This window comes from Heterocephalus glaber, unplaced genomic scaffold, assembly GCF_053883595.1.
Source record: "Heterocephalus glaber isolate CG9 unplaced genomic scaffold, H.glaber_assembly_v1.0 deba00000738, whole genome shotgun sequence".
NCBI lineage: Eukaryota > Metazoa > Chordata > Mammalia > Rodentia > Bathyergidae > Heterocephalus > Heterocephalus glaber.
The window spans coordinates 7,525,589-7,540,936 of record NW_028258161.1 but is presented as its reverse complement, the minus strand read 5'-3'; the positions used below and the strand labels follow the sequence as shown (position 1 = coordinate 7,540,936).

The following is a 15,348-nucleotide window of genomic DNA, read 5'->3' as shown; positions in this document are numbered from 1 at the left end:
TCTGACATCAGCTCCTGGTTCTGATACGATATCTTATCACATAATGGTACCTAGTTTAACATGACTATGGTCTTTTTTATTTTTTATAAGCATAGACATTGAACTGTATGTGTTTTGCTTTTAATTTTTAAGAATGGCCAGGCATTGTTTGCTGTCTCATTAACATGACACATTACTCAACTTGCAAATGTTTATTGCACCTTACATTCTTGGACTAAATAAAAGCTGTTAGGCAGAATCTTCTTTTGTCTTCTATTACTTTTGATCAAAATACTGTTTGATATGTATCATAGAACGTAAGTATTCTATGTAAGTTATAAAACATTCTCTAAAAGAACTCTCAAGAAATCTCTGCCCAGTCTAGGAACAAGAACATTTTGAACATTTTGGCTCAACACATGTGTCTCTTGATATTGAATTTCATTATGTATTATTTCTTAACATGCTGACTAGTGGGACATGCTGTTTTTTAGGAATATTTTATCTAATTCATATGTGATGATAATTTGCAGTTTTCTTTGCTATTCTTATAATGTTTAGAAGTATCAAGGCTCAGGAAATTGAGACGCTTTCAATATTATCTTAATATCACAGGACTTACATGCTCCTTGAAGCTTGATAAGCTCATTTTTAAAGGCAAGGGTTTGGGGTAATTCTTTATAGCTTTTGTTCTGCTCAGAAGTACTTTATTTTGTTGTTTTATTTTGCTCAGGGGGATTCTTTTCTCTTTAACTCTATCATTGCTCTTAGTGACTTGTGTCTCATATACACAGCACAAACGTTGGCCCAAAATTTAACATTTGCTGTTTATTAATGATCAGTACATAATTCCTCACATTAGAAAATGAATATTCACTTTGGTTTCTTGATAAATCTTCTAGTTACTGATTTCACCCATTTCATCTCTCTCTTTTATAAGTACTTGATTTATTTAAAAGTAATTTTAAGGCTGCTTCCAAGGTTTAGCCCAATTGCCCATCAACTGGACACTGGATGAAGAAAATGTGTTTTTTTTTTTTACAAAATGCAGTACTACTCAGCAATAAAAATGAGAAATTAGAGATCAGCCCGCTGCACACAGGCAGGTCTGTGCACGCCCTACCGAGGTCCTGAGTCACGCAGAAGATGCCGAATCACCCCGCTGCAGACAGGCAGGTCTGCCCATGCCCTACCGAGGTCCTGAGTCGCACAGAACACGCCGAATCAGCCCGCTGCACACAGGAAGGTCTGTGCACGCCCTACCGAGGACCTGAGTCACGCAGAAGAACCGAATCACCCCACTGCAGACAGGCAGCCACCTGGTTCCACACTACAAAGATGCAGAGGACTCCAGACCACCAGACCAAGGTACTGAGTCCCGCTGTTCCCGGCCCAGAGGTAGGGGCTTCTGTGCCGTCGTCCCACTCTCCTGGTCCAGAGGAAGGGACTTTCTGGTCACCATCCCTCCCGCTGCTCCCAGCCAGGAGGAAAGGGGTTTTGGGCCACCTTCTGTCCTGCTGCTCCTGGCCCAGAGGAAGGGGCTTCCAGGCCACCATCCCTCCCACCGCTCTCGGCCCAGAAGGAGAGGCTTCTGAGCCACCATCCCACTGTTCCTGGTCCAGAGGAAGGGGCTTCCCAGCCACCATCCCTCCCATTGCTCCCAGCCCACAGGAAAGGGCTTTTGGGTCACCATCCCTACCCCTGCTCCCAGCCCCTGTCCCACCTCATCCAGCTCAGAGGAGGTAATCCATGCAGGTGCTAACAGCCTCCCGCCCCAGTCAAAATCAGAAAACATGTAAATAAGTCTCAAAACCAGACTTCCAGATCACATACAGCAACCACAAAGGGAAATGAGATGGAACACTCTGATACTCAACCACCTGGACCCACTGAACTGGCAAGAAAAGGGGATCTGGAAAAAATGAAATCAGAAATAATTTCTCAGATAACAGGAGAAATTGTGCCCCTAGTGAAAGACATGATTAATAAATCTAGAGAGGAGCTCAGGAACATGATGGAATCCCAACATAAGAAACAAATGGAATCCATAAAACAGATGCAAATAGATTTCCAGGACATGAAAAACTCCACTGAAAGTCTACACAGCAGAATGAGCCAATGTGAGGACAGAATTTCAGATATAGAAGATAAGATTGCAATTAGTGATCAGGAAAAGAAAACTTGCTTCAAAATTATAAGGGAACATGAGAAATCAATCCAGCAGCTGCTAGATGATGCAAAGAAGAATAACATAAGACTGATTGGGCTCAATGAAGAAACAGGAGAGAGTGCAGATGACATTAAAAAACTGTTCACAGAAATAATGGCAGAAAACTTCCCAAGCAGGGGAAAAGAGCTTGACATACAGATAAGTGAGGCATATAGGACTCCAAATAGCCTTGATCAAAAACAATCTACACATAGGCATATAATTGTTAAGATTCCAGAAACACAGCAGAAGAACAAAGTTCTCCAAGCAGTCAGAGAAAAGAAACAAATCACATATAAAGGAAAGCCCATCAGAATCACAGCAGACTTCTCAACACAAACCATCAAGGCAAGAAGAGCTTGGAGTGACATATTCCAAGCCCTAAAAGAAAACAGCCTCCAACCCAGATTGATGTACCCTGCAAAACTATCTTTCAAAATGGATGGAGAAATAAGATACTTTCATGACAAAGAGCACCTTAACAACTTCGTGAATACCAAGCCAGCACTCCAAAAAATTTTACACAATAGCCTAGGAACAAACATTGAGGATCACAACCCCAGGAAGCAAAGCAGAATGAACCCATCTGGCATGATGAGAAATTAAATGTAAAGGAGGAGAACCCAATAAAAAGAAAAAGTCATGGCAATGACAAGTCAATACGTTTCAGTTATAACCATCAACGTTAATGGTCTCAATTCACCAATCAAAAGAAATAGACTGGCAGAATGGGTCAAGAAGCAAAATCCAACAGTATTCTGCATACAAGAAACACACTTAATTCAAAAGGAAACTCATAGACTGAAAGTTAAAGGGTGGAAAACAATACTGCATGGGACAGGAACCCGAAAAAAAGCAGGAGTAGCTATCCTCTTGGCAGATCAAGTAGATTTCAAACCAACACTGATTAAGAGAGATGAAGAAGGACACTACATCCTTGTAAGCAAAAAATCCAAGAGGAAGAGATGACAATCATAAATATCTATGCACCAAACACTAGTGCACCCAACTATATAAAACAAATACTAATGGACATAAAAAGTCATATATGCACTAATACAATTGTAGTGGGAGACCTCACACCCCACTGTCACAAATAGATAGATCAACTAGACTAAAAATAAGTAATGAAATACAAGAACTCAATCGAACTCTTGAACAAATGAACTTAACAGGTGTTTACAGAGTCTTCCACCCCACACAATCAGAATACACATTCTTCTCAGCTGCACATGGGTCTTTCTCCAAAATAGACCACATACTCACACATAGAACTTGTTTAAGTAAGTGCAGATGAATTGAAGTTATCCCCTGTATATTATCAGACCATAGTGTGATGAAATTGGAGATCAACAGCAAAAGAAACTCAAAAAATTTCATAAACACGTGGAAATTGAACAACACAATTCTGAATAAGCAATGGGTCACAGAGGAAATTAAAGAAGAAATCAGACAGTTCCTTCAATTAAATGACAATGACAATACAACATATCGGAATCTATGGGACACAATGAAAGCAGTCTTATGAGGGAAATACACAGCAGTGAATACACATATTAGGAAAACAGAACGAGCCCAATTAAACAACCTGATGCTGAACCTCAAGCTTCTAGAAAAAGAAGAGCAGGACAAACCCAAAGCTCATACAAGGAGGAAATTATAAAGATCAGAGGAGAAATCAATGCAATGGAGACTAAGAGAATGATACAAAAAATCAATGAAGCCAAGAGTTGGTTCTTCGAAAGAATCAGCAAAATTGACAAGCCTTTAGCCAACCTTGTCAGAAAAAGGAAAGAAAAGGCCCAAATCCATGCAATTAGGAATGAAAGGGTGAAATTACAACAGACTCAGCAGAAATCCAGAGGAGCATCAATACCTACTTCCAGAACCTATATGCCAATAAGATGGACAACCCAGAAGAAATGGACAGATTCCTAGATACATATGAATTACCAAAGTTGAATGAAGAAGACCTAAAAGTTCTGAACAGTCCAATATCAACCAATGAAATTGAAAATGTAATTAAAAACTTATCAACTAAGAAAAGCCCAGGCCCTGATGGCTTCACTGCTGAATTCTACAAGACATTTAGAGAGGAACTACTGCCACTACTGTTTAAACTCTTCAATGAAATTGAAAGGGAAGCAATACTCCCAAATTCATTCCTGGAAGCAAGCATCACCTTGATCTCCAAAGCAGAGAAAGACCCAACCGAAAAAGAGAACTATAGGCCAATCTCACTAATGAACATAGATGCAAAAATCCTTAATAAGATACTGGCAAACAGAATGCAGAAGATCATCAAGAAGATCATACACCCTGATCAAGAGGGATTCATCCCAGGGATGCAGGGATGGTTCAATATATGAAAATCAATTAATATAATACACTATATCAATAGAGCCAAGGACAAAAACCATATGATTATCTCCCTAGATGCAGAAAAAGCATTTGACAAAATCCAACATGCATTTATGATAAAAACTCTACAAAAAATTGGAATAGATGGTCTCTACCTCAATCCGATAGAAGCCATCTATGAAAATCCAACAGCCAGTATCATACTAAATGGTCAAAAGCTGAAATCCTTCACACTAAAATCAGGAACAAGACAAGGATGTCCACTATCACCACTCTTGTTCAGTATAGCTCTAGAGACAGCCACAGCAATTAGACAAGAGAAAGAAATAAAAGGAATAAAGATAGGTAATGAAGAAGTGAAATTGTCATTATTTGCAGATGACATGATACTCTATATCTAAGACCCCAAGAACTCCACCAAAAGTCTTCTAGATGTAATAACCAAATTCAGTCAAGTAGCTGGTTACAAGGTCAACACACAAAAGTCAATACTTTTCCTCTACACCAATGACAGACTCACTGAGAGAGAAATAGGGCAAATAATTCCTTTCACAATAGCATCCAAAAAACTGAAATACCTAGGAATCAACCTAACGAAAGAAATCAAAGACCTCTTCTCTGAAAACTATGGCACTCTGAAAAGAGAGATTGTAGATGATATCAGAAAATGGACAGACATCCCCTGCTCCTGGGTAGGGAGGATTAATATAGTGAAAATGGCCATACTTCCAAAACTGCTATATAGATTTAATGCAATTCCAATGGAGATCCCAGCAGCATACTTCATAGACCTTGAGAAAACAATCTAAAAATTCATTTGGAACAAGAAGAGACCCAGAATAGCAAAAGCAATTCTAGGTAACAGAGACATGGCAGGGGGTATCATCATCTCCAACTTGCAACTATACTACAAAGCTACTGTGATAAAAACAGCATGGTACTGGCAAAGAAACAGACTTGAAGACCAGTGGAACAGATTAGAAGATGCAGAAACAATGCCAGACACACTCAGCCATCTCATCTTCAATAAAGGAGCCAAACATCCTCACTGGAGGAAAGATAGCCTCTTTAATAAATGGTGCTGGAAAAACTGGGCTTCAACTTGCCAAAGATGAAAACTAGACCTGTATCTCTCACCATGCACTAAACTAAAATCAAAATGGATTAAAGATCTAAATATTAAAATAGAAACTCTGAACCAGTTGGAACAGAGGTTAGGTAGAACCCTTGAAGACATCAGTGTAGGAAAAGATTTTATGAACAAAACCTCAGTTGCCTGTGAACTAGCACAAACAATCAACAAGTGGGATCTCTTCTTATTAAAAGGCTTCTGCACACCAAGAGAAACCACCAGCAGTGTGAAGAGACAACCCACAATGTGGGAAAAAATCTTCACCTGCTCTTCCTCAGACAAAGGTCTACTATCTCGAATCTATAAAGAACTTAAAAAGATCAGACCTCCCAAATTTAAAGACCCAATCCAAAAATGGGCATCTGAAATGAACAGACATTTCTCAGACAAAGAAGTAGAAATAGCAAATAAATACATGAAAAAATGTTCAACATCACTGGTCATTCGAGAGATGCAAATGAAAACAATGCTGAAATTCCACTTCACTCCAGAAAGAATGGCTGCTATCATGAAATCAACCAATAACAAATGCTGACAGGGCTGTGGGGAAAGAGGAACCCTGCTCCACTGCTGGTGGGAGTGTAGATTGGTGCAAGCACTGTGGAAATCAGTATGGAGATACCTCAAAGAACTAGGACTGGAAGTCCCATTTGACCCTGCTATCCCACTGCTGGGGATCTTCCCCAAAGAATTAAAAGAATCATACCACAGTGATATATGTGCACCCATGTTCATAGCAGTGCAGTTTGTAATAGCTAAAACTTGGAAAGAGCTCAAATGCCCATCAACTGGAGACTGGATAAAGAAAATGTGGTTTTTTATAAAATGGAGTACTACTCAGCCATAAAAAATGAGAAATTAGAGACATTTATAGCTAAGTGGATGCACATTGAGGGAATACTCTTAAGTGAAATAAATAGGACACACATGTGTAAATACCAAATAGTTTCTCTGGTGTGAGAAACTGAAAGTGTAAATAAGGACTAAATGTATAATAGGTCATGTGAAATAGGAAGAAAAATGGCAAAGGGAAAGGAAGTGGGAGGGCTAGGGGAAAGGACAGAAGGGAATGGGATTAATATGAGAAAATGGAAAAATAGGAACAAAATTTTTGTAAATAGGGTGGACTGAGGGGGTTGAAGGGAGGGCTGGGCAAGGGTGAAAAATAAGAACCAAGAGAGATTATGTAAAGGTGCAAATTTCCAATGATGAATGTCATTATATTGTATACCTAAAATGTACCAATGAGTAGAATGAATAATCGACAATGTAAAATAGGAAGAAAAGGTCCAAAGGGGTAGGGATAGTGGGAGGGGCAGGGGAAAGGAAAGAAGGGAAAGGAAAAATGATGAGTAATGGAAAAAATGGAAATAAAGTCTTTGTAAATAGGGAAGGGTGGAGGGCATGAAGGGAGGGCTAGGAATGGGGAAAACATAAGAACCAAGATGCATTATGTAAAGGTACAATTCTCAATGAGAAGTGTAATTGTGTTGTATACCTACAATGTACCAATAAAAGAATTTAATACAAAAAAATGAGAAATTAGAGACATTTATAGCTAAATGGATGCACACTGAGGCGATACTCTTAAGTAAAATAAATAGGACACACGTGTAAATACTGAATAGTTTCTCTAGTGTGAGAAACTGAAAGTGTAAATAAGGACTAAAAGGTATAATTGATAATGTGAAATAGGAAGAAAAGGGGCAAAGGGGAAGGAGAAGTGGGAGGGGTAGGGGAAAGGAAAGAAGGGAATGGAATTAATATGAGAAAATGAAAAAATGGAAACAGAGTCTTTGTAAATGGGGAGGGATGGAGGGGTTGAAGGGAGGGCAGGGGAAAAAATAAGAACCAGGAGAGTATGTAAAGGTGCAAATTTCCAATGATGAATGTGATCATATTGTATACCTAAAATGTGCCAATAAAATTAATCTAAAAAATTAAATAAAAGTAATTTTTTTAAAATCACCAAATTGTGATCTCGAGGCCATTCTTCGTAGGGAGACCCTTTATGCAAACAAATTATTCTCAAGAACTTTAATAGAGAAAAAAGCAGCAAAGATGTGCTGGTGATACAGGAGAGGGGGAGGCAGGAGCGTGGAGGTGACACAGATTGGGGCCAAGTGGCCAGGTGAACAGCACGCAGGCTCCCTGGCTGCAAAATTCTAAGTGACTTGAGATGTTTTTCTTTGATTGCTCATTGAACCTCTGTACACCTCAAGGGCCTTTTCAAAGCTGTGTGCCATATAAACATGCTTTGGTTGCATCTCAAGCCTTCATTGAGGTTTACCATTCTGTGGTAGCACTAGGGGACACGGTGCAGCACCTGCCTTCAGTCGGTCTGCACAGAGCTGCCCACATTCTGTCACCGGTCGCCTGCGAAGCAGCTGGTTCCTTTGAAACTACACAGTGGTAATGTCTTGTGTTTCCTTTACTAGCAATTTTTGTAAATGTCTCATAATGTTGACATTAACCTGTGTTTTCTCAGTGAAGTAGTCTCTGCATGTTTATTAATCATACTATTTTGATACATAAGAGTGATTTTTTTTCAACTTGTACCACAAACTCCTTCGCGGTGTATCAAGTTGGAGAGTGCTTATAATGTAAAAATATTACATCTATCACCCTATTTTATGTGTTTTAATAAAAATAATTTGATTTATCTTGAAATTTTAAAGTACAAAAAGGGTGTGAAAAGCTTAAATTTATCAGATGGGAAGATTAGTTTTAAATATAGTGAGAATATACTTTATAATCATTTATGGTTACATTGTAAGTAAAGTATGAGAGATGTATATTGCATCTTCCTAATGTAATGGCTTAGTATTTATATGAGTAATTGCTTTAAATATGGTATAATGGTTTATATTTCTAGTGGTACATGTCTGCTTATCTTCATTACAAATCTTATCTTTTATCTTAAAATAACATTCTTTTCTGTCATTCAATGTTTATTTACTTTGAATATAGTATACTCCCCCACCAAAGTGTCGCAGTTCACAGTTCACAGCTTCAGTCCTTAGCAGATTTTTCCTTAGAACCTAATTAATAATTATTCCCAGAAATGTCCCGCAATTTCACGGAAATCACAAATATCCTCCACAATTGTTTTTGGGGGTTCTTTGTTGTTGTTGTTGTTCTTGGGGTGGGGTTTCAAGTAGCCAATCTGAGAGGATCATTTAGTTCTCCTTGCTGCTGATTGGCTGCTACCATGAAGCCAGGATTCTCACATCATAACAGGTGGTGAAGCGGGTGTAGCTCTCGCCAGTGTTCTTGGTTTTGTTCTTAAGGCCTTAAGGCCCATAAGATGCCTACAAAGTACTCTGCACCCTTCAAGGCTTTATTAATACAGTATTTTATTAAATTAAATTACATAACTGCAGGAGACACAGCATATTTAGGATTTAACCTATAATTATTGGCACTTGTAATCATTTTTCTGATCTGAAATTCATGGTTTTTCACAATTCACAGGTGCTCTAGGAACATAACTCCTGTGAATTTTGGGAGGCCATTGTATTTCTTTGTCTGATGATGCCTGTCTACTTTCTGTTGGTTTTTATTTACATGGTATACATTGGCCTGCCCCTCATTTTCAATACTACTTTTGGTATTTGAATGGCTATGTTTTAGAGTATTCCTGAACTAGCTTTTTCTATTAATCTTGCTTTTCACTAGAGTAATAGTTCTACTTACATTTAACAATTGTATGTTTTTTATTACAGTTTTCATGTTTTTCCTTATTAAAAAGTGTTGCTTATTTTCTTGTTTTTCTAGTCATTCATTAGATCATTCAAAATACTTATTAGGCAGCCATGTGTCCAACACCATTATTTCTGTCCAATTGAACTGTCCTTCCTCTAATAATTTAACTATGGTTAACATTCATTAAAGGTTTTCTTATAAGACAGACACAGTATGGTGGGTCATAAATACATTAACATATTTACTGCTATAGCAGATAATTTTAAATACAGAAGAAAACTGATGCACAAAATTCATAGCCAAGCCAAGGTGTGTAGACCTTTAAACAGAAGCTATGTTTGTTAACTTGAAACTTTTCCTGTGAGGCCTAGCTCCTCTATAGATTAAACTGTGTGCTTTGTCTTTTTCACTATACACCTGGCCCACAAGAAATGAGAACAGATATTGTGTGGATGAATACCTGTTAGGTTTTCTGAAATATCCACTTTCATCTGTATTCCTTTACTGAATTTCTTTTCTTTTTGTATATCCTTTTATTGGTACATTTTAGGTATACAATATAGTGACATTCATCATTGGAAATCTGCACCTTTACATACTCTCTTGGTTCTTATTTTTTCCCCCTTCCCCTGCCCTCCCTTCAAACCCACCATCCCTCCCTATTTACAAAGACTTTGTTTCCCTTTTTTCATTTTCTCATATTAATTCCATTCCCTTCTTTCCTTTCCCCTACCCCTCCCACTTCCCCTTCCCCTTTGCCCCTTTTCTTCCTATTTCACATTATCAATTATACCTTTTAGTCCTTATTTATACTTTCAGTTTCTCACACTAGAGAAACTATTCAGTATTTATACATGTGTGTCCTGTTTATTTCACTTAAAAGTATTGCCTCAATGTGCACCCATTTAGCAATAAATGTCTCTAATTTCTCGTTTTTGATGGCTGAGTAGTACTCCATTTTATTTTTTAAAAACCCACATTTTCTTTATCCAGTCTCCAGTTGATGGGCATTTGGGCTGTTTCAAGTTTTAGCTATTACAAACTGTGCCACTATGAACATGGGCGCACATATATCACTGTGGTATGATTCTTTTAATTCTTTGGGGAAGATACCTAGCAGTGGAATAGCTAGGTCAAATGGGACTTCCAGTCCCAGTTCTTTGAAGTATCTCCATACTGATTTCCACAGTGGTTGCACCAATCTACACTTCCACCAGCAGTGGAGCAGGTTCCTCTTTCCCCACATCCCTGCCAGGATTTGTTGTTGGTTGATTTCATGATAGCAGCCATTCTTTCTGGAGTGAGATGGAATCTCATTGTTGTTTTCATTTGCATCACTCAAATGACCAGTGATGTTGAACATTTTTTCATATGTTTATTTGCCATGTCTACTTCTTTGTGTGAGAAATGTCTGCTCATTTCAGATGCCCATTTTTGGATTGGGTCTTTAAATTTGGGAGGTCTGATTTTTTTAAGTTCTTTATAGATTCGAGATAGTAGACCTTTGTCTGAGGGACTGCTGGTGAAAATTTTTTCCCATATTGTGGGTTGTCTCTTCACACTGCTGGTGGTTTCTCTGACTGTGCAGAAGCTTTTTAGTACTAAGAGATCCCATTTGTTAATTGTTTGTGCTAGTTCACAGGCAACTGAGGTTTTGTTCATAGAGCCTTTTCCTACCCCAATGTCTTGAAGATCTTTTACTGAATTTCTTGGTTTCTTTCCTGGTGTTTTGGTGTGCGCGCGCGCGTGTGTGTGTGTGTGTGTGTGTGTGTGTCTCCTTATAACTCAGATTTTCAGGGTGCTCCATTTTTTAGAGTTAACATGTCAACTGAATCACAATACTTGCTCTGTTCTTTGCAGTAACTACATTTCTCATTTGCATCAAGTGGTTTACTCTTTAGAATGTATTCCCTGTGTATCACACAATAACTACGGCGGCCCAAAATAAGTATAAAGATAAGTACTAAGATGATAAATGCCTCTATCTGTCACCAATTAGGTCAGTTTGGATAGGAAAATCAGAAATACTAATTTTCAACTGTGGACCAGGTGCTGGCACACAATAAAATTTGACAATATTTTTACTATTTTCTAATAATCTTTTAATATTTGTTTGTAATAGTATGTTACCACTATTATATAATAAAGAGAAAATATTAGAAGGAAGACAGATTTCAAACCAAAATTTTTTTATGAAATAGGAAATTTAGGAGGATAATAGTTTTAGTTTCTCAAAACAAAAGGATTTGGGGGGAAAAAATTACACAGGACCAGTATAATGCTAATATTCCCATTCTTATCCCTGAAAACAGCTGTAATTGTAGGACCATAAAATCAGAACCATTTGACAAAAGTAATGAGCTATAGTGATCTGCTTATTTTTCAACAACCAGTCAGACTTCAGGAGAGATAAATTACAAGAGGTAACTAAGATGAATAACATCTGAAAAATAAATTGTATCAATTCTAAAATGATTTTAGGAGAAAGGATAAATGCTTAGCAATTTAAGATATTTGGTTAACACTATTTCTCATTTGTAACATGAAACCATTACACTGATCTCAAGGAATTAGTGACTCAATATAACACATATCCTAGGTGTAACATGAAACTTCACATTGTCTTAGCAACAAATTCTTAGCTTAGTTAGCTTAACCTTCTCACTTTATTAATTCATTGACTTTTTAAATAAAGGGCCAGATAGTATATATTTTAAGCTTTGAAGGCCAGACAGTTTTTGCAGCAATTTACTCTGCCATTATAGCAGAAAATCAGCCATAAACAAACACAAAAAATAAATAAATAAATGAATAATAAAAGGAGTGTTGTGTACCAATAAAACTTTATTTACAAAACTAGCTAGTGGACCAGATTTGGTACATAGGGCTAGCTTGCAGGCCAATGAAAGAATGTTATTCTCCTAGTTCTTTTGACTATTTCTCTTCTCCCCCAAGCTCCATCTTTGTTGTTGTTCCCACTTGTACACCTAGCAACATACTGAAATACGCAGACTCTGTGGTAGAAAAGAGGATACATAATAACAGTCAGAAAACAATGGCATTCATTCTATTTTTTTAACCTAAGTTATTGGGAAATTTTAAGAACAGATTGTGTCAGGATTTCAAGTCATGAGATTATGGTAAATATTTAAAGTCTTGCTATTCAAAAAGAAATAGTACTACATAAATTATAACTAAAATATCTAGATGAATTATTCTTTGCCAACAGCGCTTACTAAAATATGTATAATCTCACAAAGAGTGTTACATAGTTTTGTTTAATAAAATCACAATAAATGTGTCAATGAGGCTATGCAAATATTTATCACTTAAATATGAACTATACTATATACCATTAAATAATCCATTAAACATATAAGAGAATACAGAAAAGGGTGCAAATATTGGGTCACCTAGGCCTCTGGAGTGGCCTTTTGCTGTCGCAGCCGCGTATCACTGAGAGTTTCAGGATTTTCATTTTGTTATAGTTAGCAGTCTCTCCCCGCACACAAGACCTGGGCCAAATCTCCACTCACCGATTTACGTGGTGCAGGCAGGCTACACAGCAGCAACAGACACACTATTCTACCTGATTTTCTTCCAATTCATAAACAGTACATTTGGTGGGTCTTTTTCTCCTCCATCTCAACCACATGTCATTTATATCATTTATTCATTGTTTCTTCTGGTATTTAGGAACTCCCTATTAGCCAGAATACTCTTTTCTCACTTGGCAAAAAAAAAAAAAAAAAAAAAAATGTGACTCCAGATTACAGTTTAGGCTCCTTTTGGGGGATTGATAAAGGCAGAGAAATGTCTCTTGGCTGGAAGAAGAGAGAAGAATGGAGTATACGTTATAAAAGTAATTATTCCTTTTGCTGTAGAATATGCAAAAAGGGAGGCCAAAGAATTACCAAAAGGGAATTTGCTGCTGCAGTGACCCCATTAGATACCTGGTAAGACCTTTTGCTTCCTCTATCACTTCCAACTAAATCTCAGTAAGAAAGAGAAATCTAAAGAAATGGTGGGAGACACATTTGATCTGGGGACTTGCTTCTTCAGTATCACCGTAGCTGTTATTCCCTGGCAGCTTAATTGTAACTAATTAGAATCTAGTTAAATACAGACCCAGATCTAAACCTCTCTGCTGGCTTTTGTTCCCTTGATGGTCACAGTTCGTGTTTATATCTGTGTAGAACAGGGGAAGTCTGAAGTCTATCATCACTTTGAAGCTTACTTTTATTTGTTTATTTTGGCTTCCAAATAATTTGCACAGATTTTGACATGATGCTGACAACTGTGTGCACCCACTGCCCGGGGAGCTGCTGTAAGGACTGAGCCAGGATGCTACCCATCACCTACCCCAGTGGCTCTAACTGCTGGATCGCCAGAGGGGAGCCATTTGGGCTGTAATTAGGTCATTCCACTCCCATCTCCTGCAAGTGTGTGTAATTAGAAATTAATTTAAAATCCCATTGTGAGAAAAGAAATTCCCTGAGATATAAAAGGAAAGACAAAAGCTGCAGGAAGTATATCATTTAAAACACTTTTGGTGTTTCCTTCGAAATTGACTCTCAACCTTCATTTTCCACTCTACTCCTCATTTTCTAGCTCTAGAAGGTTTATCGTTGTGCATTCAAATTGTGGATCATTGCAAAGTTACACTGAAGCTTAAGGTTTTGATGCTTCTTGAAGAATTTATGTTACATCAAAAGTATTCTTTGGAGAAATAAAACTCAGAGAGACCAGTCTTTGAGTGGTGGTCAAACCATATCTCTGTATAGCAGGGGAGAGAGATCTCCACCCCATGATTTTTAGTCTTTAGAGGGCCACATTTGGTCTCTTTTAACACTCACTTTTCTGTTCTCACAATACAACATACTCTGTGTTATAGCAGATGATTGAGACATTAAAAAACAAAACAAGGCTAACGTGGCTGACAGTGCACATACTACACCCTTGTTCTTTTCATATTTGGCTGAGCTGCCATTCTATTTGCCTTGTGTTATCCCAAACCATGGTTAAGTGCATTAGCCTGCTCATTTTCAGAGAGATGATACAGGTAAAGACACGCATGTCTGACAACAGGATAACCTCAGCTAAGCTTCTGAAGCAGTGTTTTGACTTGCTAGACTTCCCCTTTCTGTCAGGGAATCAGCCTCTTTTGTGAACTTGGGAGAAAATGTGCCAGGTGCAAAAAGACAGTGTGCAAAAGACCTAAACTATATGCACAAGCTTTTTAGCTTCTAAATATTGGGAAAAAAGTGGGAGAAAAGGCTTTACCAGCACAGGAGGAGGGTGACATTTCCCTAAGAACATTCTGATGAATTCATTATAATGCCTACAGAAACGTGAATTTTTTAAAAGTTAAATTACTTTATTATTTTACAAAGACCCTTAGCTGCTTCAAACATTTCAATTGGAAACTACTAAGGGCTATCATAGCATACTTCTAAGTTATTTGTGTTCACCCTCTGGGGTGTCATTATTATTATTCCTTTTTGCGGATGGAAAAAGTGAGGCTCAGATACTAGATAACATGCCCAAAGATGACCTGAGCAGTAACTAGAACTCATTACTAAGGACATAGAAATGCAGGATGATCAGCTGGATGCCATACTTAATCGCCTGGGAACCTGACAGGGCAGGAAAGGCTTTGAGTAGCATACCACAGAACTTACCCACTACTTTCTGCACTGGATTTAGGAGTCTCTTCTTATATCTGTTCACAGAAGATAATTTTTTTGTCATTCAAAGAGGTATCTCTCTCCATATAGTGTCTAAAGATATTTCACACCAACAGAAAATCCTGTGGTTAAAGGTTGAAGAATCTACCTCAACTAAGCCTAGTTCTTAATTTGCATTTATTTGGCAACCAAATGAAAGTAAGAAATGGAATGCTATTGTAATTTTCACATCATCAGTGGCTTTGCAGTGTCAACAGGATATCCTATAAGGAAAA

The 15,348-nt window shown here is 37.7% G+C and overlaps 1 long non-coding RNA gene across 12 annotated transcripts in view; it reads right to left on the bottom strand.

Annotated features, from left to right (window-relative positions):
- The window catches only part of LOC101711862 (uncharacterized), a 302,781-nt gene that overhangs the window by 23,290 nt on the left and 264,143 nt on the right, over nucleotides 1-15,348 (bottom strand). For 8 of the 12 annotated variants that reach the window (XR_015449547.1, XR_015449554.1, XR_015449551.1 and 5 more), the window contains 2 exons: nucleotides 15,068-15,336; nucleotides 10,047-13,210 (listed from right to left, as the gene is read on the bottom strand). This is a non-coding gene — a long non-coding RNA (uncharacterized LOC101711862). Of the gene's footprint in view, nucleotides 1-10,046; nucleotides 13,211-15,067; nucleotides 15,337-15,348 lie in introns of those variants that run through there. The other 4 variants (XR_015449548.1, XR_015449552.1, XR_015449550.1 and 1 more) reach the window with 4 other exon arrangements.